Genomic DNA, 8,529 nt, shown 5'->3' with positions numbered 1-8,529 from the left:
CGCTTCCAAAATCACTAAACTAAGTGAGTACACCCAAAACCAAAGCCTAATCATGGCCAAAACGTCAATCAACCCAAAACCCGCCATGTATCAAAAATAACTAGTTTCCATAAACCCACTTCATCATCTAAATGGGTTTTACAACTAAAAATCTAAAAACCCTAACTTGAATATTAAATCATAAAGATGAATTTCGGAATTAGAACATACCATTACTACCACAACGTAGCCGTGAACGAGGAGAACAACTTTAACTCTTGTGACCCGACCCAAAACACTCTTCTTCTTCCCCGATTTGAGCTTTCTCTCTCTAAACCCTTTACTCTCTCTCTAGGGTTTGGTGTGTGAGTGGGAGGGAAGGAGAATGAAGAGAATGAGGTTTGGATAAGATTGGGATCAGTTTTATGGCCAAAAACCCGTCCATATGTGAAATACCAACTTTGCCCTTCATTTAACTCATTAAAAGGCTGAACAGCACCAGATCGTGCCTATTGTCGCGCCGCGGAGCAATTTGTCGCGCCGTGGCCCAAAGGGTGATTTTAGAACATGTTTTTCAAGCTTTCTGACCTTCAACATAGGCATTTGTCGCGCCGCGGAGCAATTTGTCGCGCCGTGACAATTGCCTGTTTCATCCGAACTTCAGCAAACTTGTTTTGGCCATAACTTTTTGACCGTAACTCCGTTTTCGATGAATCAAATATCGTTGGAAACGTAATAAGATTTCCTTTCTAATGGTAAGGTTTTGAAATGTCAACTCAAACTTTATTTGGGATCGAAAAGGTACGTACACATCATGTAACTCAAACAACGTCCAGTTTTCTTCGACATTCGAACAAGCAACACGTGTACGCTTGGTACACTTCATGCACTCATCGTACAATCATCTTTATACTATTATACAACCAAGTATGAACATTCTAAAGATCAATCAAGTACCTCAGACATGTATGAAGAAAAACGGGATGTTACAACTCTCCCCCACTTAAATTCAATCACGTCCTCGTGATCCTAGTCACTTAACTAATCCGAACCTACACTCTATAGTCCTCCGACACACATCCAAACTCGATGTCTGCAACAATTCCATTAACAATTTCCATTAATCCGAAGTTTTCACCACACGCTAATAATCCCTAGCGTGCATTACCGCAACAAGCGATATTTCACGCGCTCAACGTTCAAGCTGCCTCCATTAAAACTCTGCACTTTAACAGTCCATAACGCAACACTCAACCGGTCAATCAAGTATGTTCTCTATTTCAAGAACCAACCTCCCTCATTTCCGCAACCGGATTATTCCTTCAACGAAGAAATTTCGGTATCACCAAAATAATCACTCTAGGGAACACAAACTTTCCCATCGATCGATCCGCACACGATCACCAGTCTCTGGATTAATCCAGGACGACAATAATACACCACGAACTAGGAAAATCATCAACATTCGACACAGGGTTTCTCCTCCAAACCCTACAACGCATCCATACCCTACGGCTCCTTAGTACTAGCATGGAAACTATTCGTGTACTAGAATCCTGTCAATGGCGAATTATTATCCCGACAATTCGCAATTCGTCACACGACCCTTAAAATATTCACCGACGTCGGGTGAACCCTACTACCTAGACCGTCCATAAAGGATGGCCTTGACATTTCCATGCAACCAACGGGTCGCATCACTAGGGAACACACTCTCGCAAACAAACAACAACCGCGTGTCTCGACGTGAGACAAACAGAACCGGCGCTCCCCGCCTCACAACCATCCACAAAGTGGAATAATCCACTGAAAATTCTCACGATCACGTTTCCCGACAGGGAAAATACAGTATTCACTGTCATCTCGAACTCGTACTCACTTGACAGTACTATCCGAGTTTCACATCTACCCAAATTATTATCACGAGAGCACCCACAATAACAATTACATTCTCTCACTTCCGTGATCTCAAACTTCACACTTGGTCTCATACTGCACCTTGGTACTACACGACCACCTTACTTAAGAGGTCTTACACTTCACTTGATCTAGTACCACGGGAGCTTCCTCGGGTGGCAGTAAAAACTCCCCCACTTAGGATCTAGCTCCACATTCTTACCGCAAAGATGATAACATCCCGCAGAATTACCATTCCACAACACACATGATCATTCTCATCACTAATCATAAACACCGAATCACTGCAAATTCACTTTAGGCTCTCAGAGCCGTCATACAAAATTACCGGAGGTGTCGTACACGCGACGACTTCGCACCTTCATACCACAAATCACAATCGACTGCCTTAATCGTTCGCAAGGCGAACTCCGCCAAAGTCCCACATACGTCTCTATGCCTAAGCATACGTCATTCCGATTAATCAATCGTACATCTCAGTCGAGATCGCCCGACCTTCCACGCAACGAACCCTTACCAACAATTGCTCACTCCCATGGAGAAGAGTGACCAATCCGACACAATAATTGCATCGACCGCAATATCAACACTTCATCTTAACCTTCGGCCTAACCGTCCATGAACTCCATTACCAGCTCACCGGTTATCTTCACCCATATAACACTTAAGAGCAACAAGATTCGCTCATCAGTCACTTCCCAAGAAGTATTTACCGAAATGCTCTTAAACTCCGACTTTCTTAACCGTCGAATTACAATCACTCGTCGATCACTGTTGTAATCTCCGCTACTTCTAAGGGCATCTCACGGGCACCCTAAGCACAGAGTGATCACACCATCACCGGAGTTGAACATTACACTAGCAGGTATAAGAAGGCACCTGACGCAGTGTCATGCAGACTCCCACCACAATCTACCGAAATTTAGAACTCGATCTTTGGGTTTCATACACCCGATGTCACCCATTTTACCACAATAATAACTCGAAGTCACACCTATCCGACAAACCTTACAGTTTATTGTCTTCTTGAAAGTTTCTAGCGATCACACGCTACACACACCACAAGGCCAAAACAACATAGCCTAACGAAACCTTTCATCCAATCACTAAGGGGATGCTTGGAAACACCAAGTCTTACATCCTTTCTACACCTCGATAAAACCACTACTACAAGGGGTATTCCCTTAAGAATGTTGCCCTATAATCAACAACACACTAACGCAACCATCGTCATACGGGTCCCACTCCCATGAGTTTAATGACCCAAGGACTCCCCGATTCGCCAATTCCAAGGCGACACACACAACAAGAATCCTAACACGATTCTCTAACCACACACTCTACCGAGTGTAACTCAAAACTACAATCATTAAACTTGTCGCATTCCATTACGGAATTCAAGTCCTCGTCGCACACACACAAGAGTAATTTCGTCATCCCAGTTACGATGGGTAACTAAAACCAATAACAATCTCAACAGTGCACCCACTACCCAGGGTGACTAAGCACGCACCAAAGTCGTGAGTTGGCTCGCTCACTTAACTAACCGAATCCATCGTACACTTCCCGACTCACAAAGGACCTGATGTGACAACAAGCACATCACTCGAGACTACTATACCCTAGGAACCAATAGAAGATTCCTAATTCGTCCCGTTCTACCCCAACCATGCCACGTTTCCTCCGTTCGGTACTTGTCATGTCATGCTTAGTGTCAAGATACACTTTCGTAATAATGGTGATCGGTCATTATTACAAATGTGTACCTTACCATTTCCACACGGTCACGCAAAGTACTTTACCCGGACTGACGCAACATTCACACAAAATAACACGCGATAAATTCTAGTACCCGAATGACCAAAGTCCTTACGTGAACTTGATCACTCAAAACCGTCAAACATACGAATCTCTCTAATAGATTCATTCCTAGGATACCACACAAAAGATACCTGTATATATATATACACCTATATACAATATAATAATAAATGTACACAAGTACACTGCAACCACAAGTCAACCTACATCCTAGGTGACTATCACTAAAACAATGTCCACGTTCGCCTACTTACATTAGGCACTAGCTATCTAAGGCACTAATTCACACACGAAATAAGGCCCCACATAATCACACTTTTGACAAAAATAAGTCCTAGTTAGTCACCTACTCTAAGGCACTAACAAATCTCAATCCGACCCGTATTCCTACAAGTCCCGCAAATAACGCACATCCGTCAAAAGTCTAAGACTAGGCACCTATTCCAAGGTCACCTAATTCCCTTAGACTATGCTCTGATACCACTTGAAACAACCCCAAACCGTTTAACCAAAAACGGAGTACCTTTTTTTTTTTTTTTTTTTTTTGTTAGGTCCCAATATCACCCAAGTATACAAACCATTTCGAAATAGTTATCCATATACAATTTATCATAATAACACGTTAAACATTTTATCTCGACTCTTGGTTTACAATGACACCATACATCCTTACGAGAATGTATTTCACATACAAGTTTTGACTCGACACAACCAAACGATGCGACCTCGAAACATTTATACAACACCACGGTTAAGACACAATAGCCCAACCCGATACCAAGAGCATAATCCCGAGGATCTACAAAATCCCCAATCCACATCCATATCCGAAAGCTACCCCATAGAGCCCAAGCGCTACTACGCAACTAGTCTATCAACTAGCTAGCTTCACAATCACAATACCTGTAAAAAGGTAAACAACGAGAGGGGTAAGCTAACGCTTAGTGAATACAATAATTATACATATACATATATAATCTACTTACTTGCAAACACTTACACAATACCGCATACAAGCTAGCAATTCGACAGCCATGCAAACATCATGCATAAACTACTATCCACAATTCACAAGAAGCTAGCAACAACAATAGCATATAGTTCACAATTTAATATGCTAAATACAAATCCACTCAACCATGGTTAACCAATCGTACAAGGGAACGGTACTTGAAAGACCATCGGAGTTCATAACATCCATTAGTGTTACTTAAACACCGCGTAATCACTAATCCCCCGGGTGATGTCTTGAACACCGCGACTAACTCACCCCCATGACAATGTGGCGTCTTGAACACCGCGACGATTCCACATGTCAATCAAAACAATGAGTGGTGTCTTGAACACCGCGACAATTCCACTCCCATGACAATGTGATGTCTTGAACACCGCGACAATACCACATGTCAATCAAACAATGAGTAGTGTCTTGAGCACCGCGACAATGCTACTCGTTACTTAGAATGTGGTGTCTTGAACACCGTGACAATTCCACATTCATATCACACAAATAAATACATTATATACGTACACGCATAATTATTCCACTCACCTCGAGATGCATGCACAAGTCATGTATGTAAAGTCGCCACCAAACGCAACCGAGCAAGCTTTTACCTATAATATACATATAGGTATTCACACAATCAACACACATTCCCTTCAAGAGAATTTGACGCAAACACCCTTAACCAAGGGTTTATACCTACCTCCACAATCCACCCATTTAGACACCTAAGTGCAAAATACACCTTTTTATACATTTAACGACACCCGAAGGTCCAAAACTAACGAGACTAGTTCCCGCGTTCCCGAAATACCCAAATACATCAACTTTAGCCATTAAATGCATACTATCTTGTATATTGCCCAAAAACCCGTTTCATGGTTGACCAAGTTTGACTTTATGGTTAAAATACCAATTTCAACCCGAAATCATTTCTCACGTTCACTTTCATTCAAAAATGCCATTTAACACTTAACAAAAAGTGTTTAACATCCATTTAATTCAATTTAGTGTCATTACCAAATTTGACCCAATCAAAGTCGACCCATTTTGACCTAAGTCTCAAAAACGCCCAAAATCACTAACGACTAGTGATTATATTACCAAAACACCAAATAACACCTAAAACAAGTATTTACATACTTAATTCACCAAAACTTGACTCAAAACCCATTTTGACACATAAACCCTAATTTTGACCCATTACAAAATTAGTCAACTCAAATACACCCAAAAAGGGTTCCAACGCTTCCAAAATCACTAAACTAAGTGAGTACACCCAAAACCAAAGCCTAATCATGGCCAAAACGTCAATTAACCCAAAACTCGCCATGTATCAAAAATAACTAGTTTCCATAAACCCACTTCATCATCTAAATGGGTTTTACAACTAAAAATCTAAAAACCCTAACTTGAATATTAAATCATAAAGATGAATTTCGGAATTAGAACATACCATTACTACCACAACGTAGCCGTGAACGAGGAGAACAACTTTAACTCTTGTGACCCGACCCAAAACACTCTTCTTCTTCCCCGATTTGAGCTTTCTCTCTCTAAACCCTTTACTCTCTCTCTAGGGTTTGGTGTGTGAGTGGGAGGGAAGGAGAATGAAGAGAATGAGGTTTGGATAAGATTGGGATCAGTTTTATGGCCAAAAACCCGTCCATATGTGAAATACCAACTTTGCCCTTCATTTAACTCATTAAAAGGCTGAACAGCACCAGATCGTGCCTATTGTCGCGTCGCGGAGCAATTTGTCGCGCCGTGGCCCAAAGGGTGATTTTAGAACATGTTTTTCAAGCTTTCTGACCTTCAACATAGGCATTTGTCGCGCCGCGGAGCAATTTGTCGCGCCGTGACAATTGCCTGTTTCATCCGAACTTCAGCAAACTTGTTTTGGCCATAACTTTTTGACCGTAACTCCGTTTTCGATGAATCAAATATCGTTGGAAACGTAATAAGATTTCCTTTCTAATGGTAAGGTTTTGAAATGTCAACTCAAACTTTATTTGGGATCGAAAAGGTACGTACACATCATGTAACTCAAACAACGTCCAGTTTTCTTCGACATTCGAACAAGCAACACGTGTACGCTTGGTACACTTCATGCACTCATCGTACAATCATCTTTATACTATTATACAACCAAGTATGAACATTCTAAAGATCAATCAAGTACCTCAGACATGTATGAAGAAAAACGGGATGTTACAACTCTCCCCCACTTAAATTCAATCACGTCCTCGTGATCCTAGTCACTTAACTAATCCGAACCTACACTCTATAGTCCTCCGACACACATCCAAACTCGATGTCTGCAACAATTCCATTAACAATTTCCATTAATCCGAAGTTTTCACCACACGCTAATAATCCCTAGCGTGCATTACCGCAACAAGCGATATTTCACGCGCTCAACGTTCAAGCTGCCTCCATTAAAACTCTGCACTTTAACAGTCCATAACGCAACACTCAACCGGTCAATCAAGTATGTTCTCTATTTCAAGAACCAACCTCCCTCATTTCCGCAACCGGATTATTCCTTCAACGAAGAAATTTCGGTATCACCAAAATAATCACTCTAGGGAACACAAACTTTCCCATCGATCGATCCGCACACGATCACCAGTCTCTGGATTAATCCAGGACGACAATAATACACCACGAACTAGGAAAATCATCAACATTCGACACAGGGTTTCTCCTCCAAACCCTACAACGCATCCATACCCTACGGCTCCTTAGTACTAGCATGGAAACTATTCGTGTACTAGAATCCTGTCAATGGCGAATTATTATCCCGACAATTCGCAATTCGTCACACGACCCTTAAAATATTCACCGACGTCGGGTGAACCCTACTACCTAGACCGTCCATAAAGGATGGCCTTGACATTTCCATGCAACCAACGGGTCGCATCACTAGGGAACACACTCTCGCAAACAAACAACAACCGCGTGTCTCGACGTGAGACAAACAGAACCGGCGCTCCCCGCCTCACAACCATCCACAAAGTGGAATAATCCACTGAAAATTCTCACGATCACGTTTCCCGACAGGGAAAATACAGTATTCACTGTCATCTCGAACTCGTACTCACTTGACAGTACTATCCGAGTTTCACATCTACCCAAATTATTATCACGAGAGCACCCACAATAACAATTACATTCTCTCACTTCCGTGATCTCAAACTTCACACTTGGTCTCATACTGCACCTTGGTACTACACGACCACCTTACTTAAGAGGTCTTACACTTCACTTGATCTAGTACCACGGGAGCTTCCTCGGGTGGCAGTAAAAACTCCCCCACTTAGGATCTAGCTCCACATTCTTACCGCAAAGATGATAACATCCCGCGGAATTACCATTCCACAACACACATGATCATTCTCATCACTAATCATAAACACCGAATCACTGCAAATTCACTTTAGGCTCTCAGAGCCGTCATACAAAATTACCGGAGGTGTCGTACACGCGACGACTTCGCACCTTCATACCACAAATCACAATCGACTGCCTTAATCGTTCGCAAGGCGAACTCCGCCAAAGTCCCACATACGTCTCTATGCCTAAGCATACGTCATTCCGATTAATCAATCGTACATCTCAGTCGAGATCGCCCGACCTTCCACGCAACGAACCCTTACCAACAATTGCTCACTCCCATGGAGAAGAGTGACCAATCCGACACAATAATTGCATCGACCGCAATATCAACACTTCATCCGAACTGTTTCATCCGAACTTCAGCAAACTTGTTTTGGCCATAACTTTTTGACCGTAACTCTGTTTTC

The sequence above is a fragment of the Rutidosis leptorrhynchoides genome, chromosome 5, assembly GCF_046630445.1.
Source record: "Rutidosis leptorrhynchoides isolate AG116_Rl617_1_P2 chromosome 5, CSIRO_AGI_Rlap_v1, whole genome shotgun sequence".
NCBI lineage: Eukaryota > Viridiplantae > Streptophyta > Magnoliopsida > Asterales > Asteraceae > Rutidosis > Rutidosis leptorrhynchoides.
Note: the sequence above shows the minus strand (reverse complement) of the source record.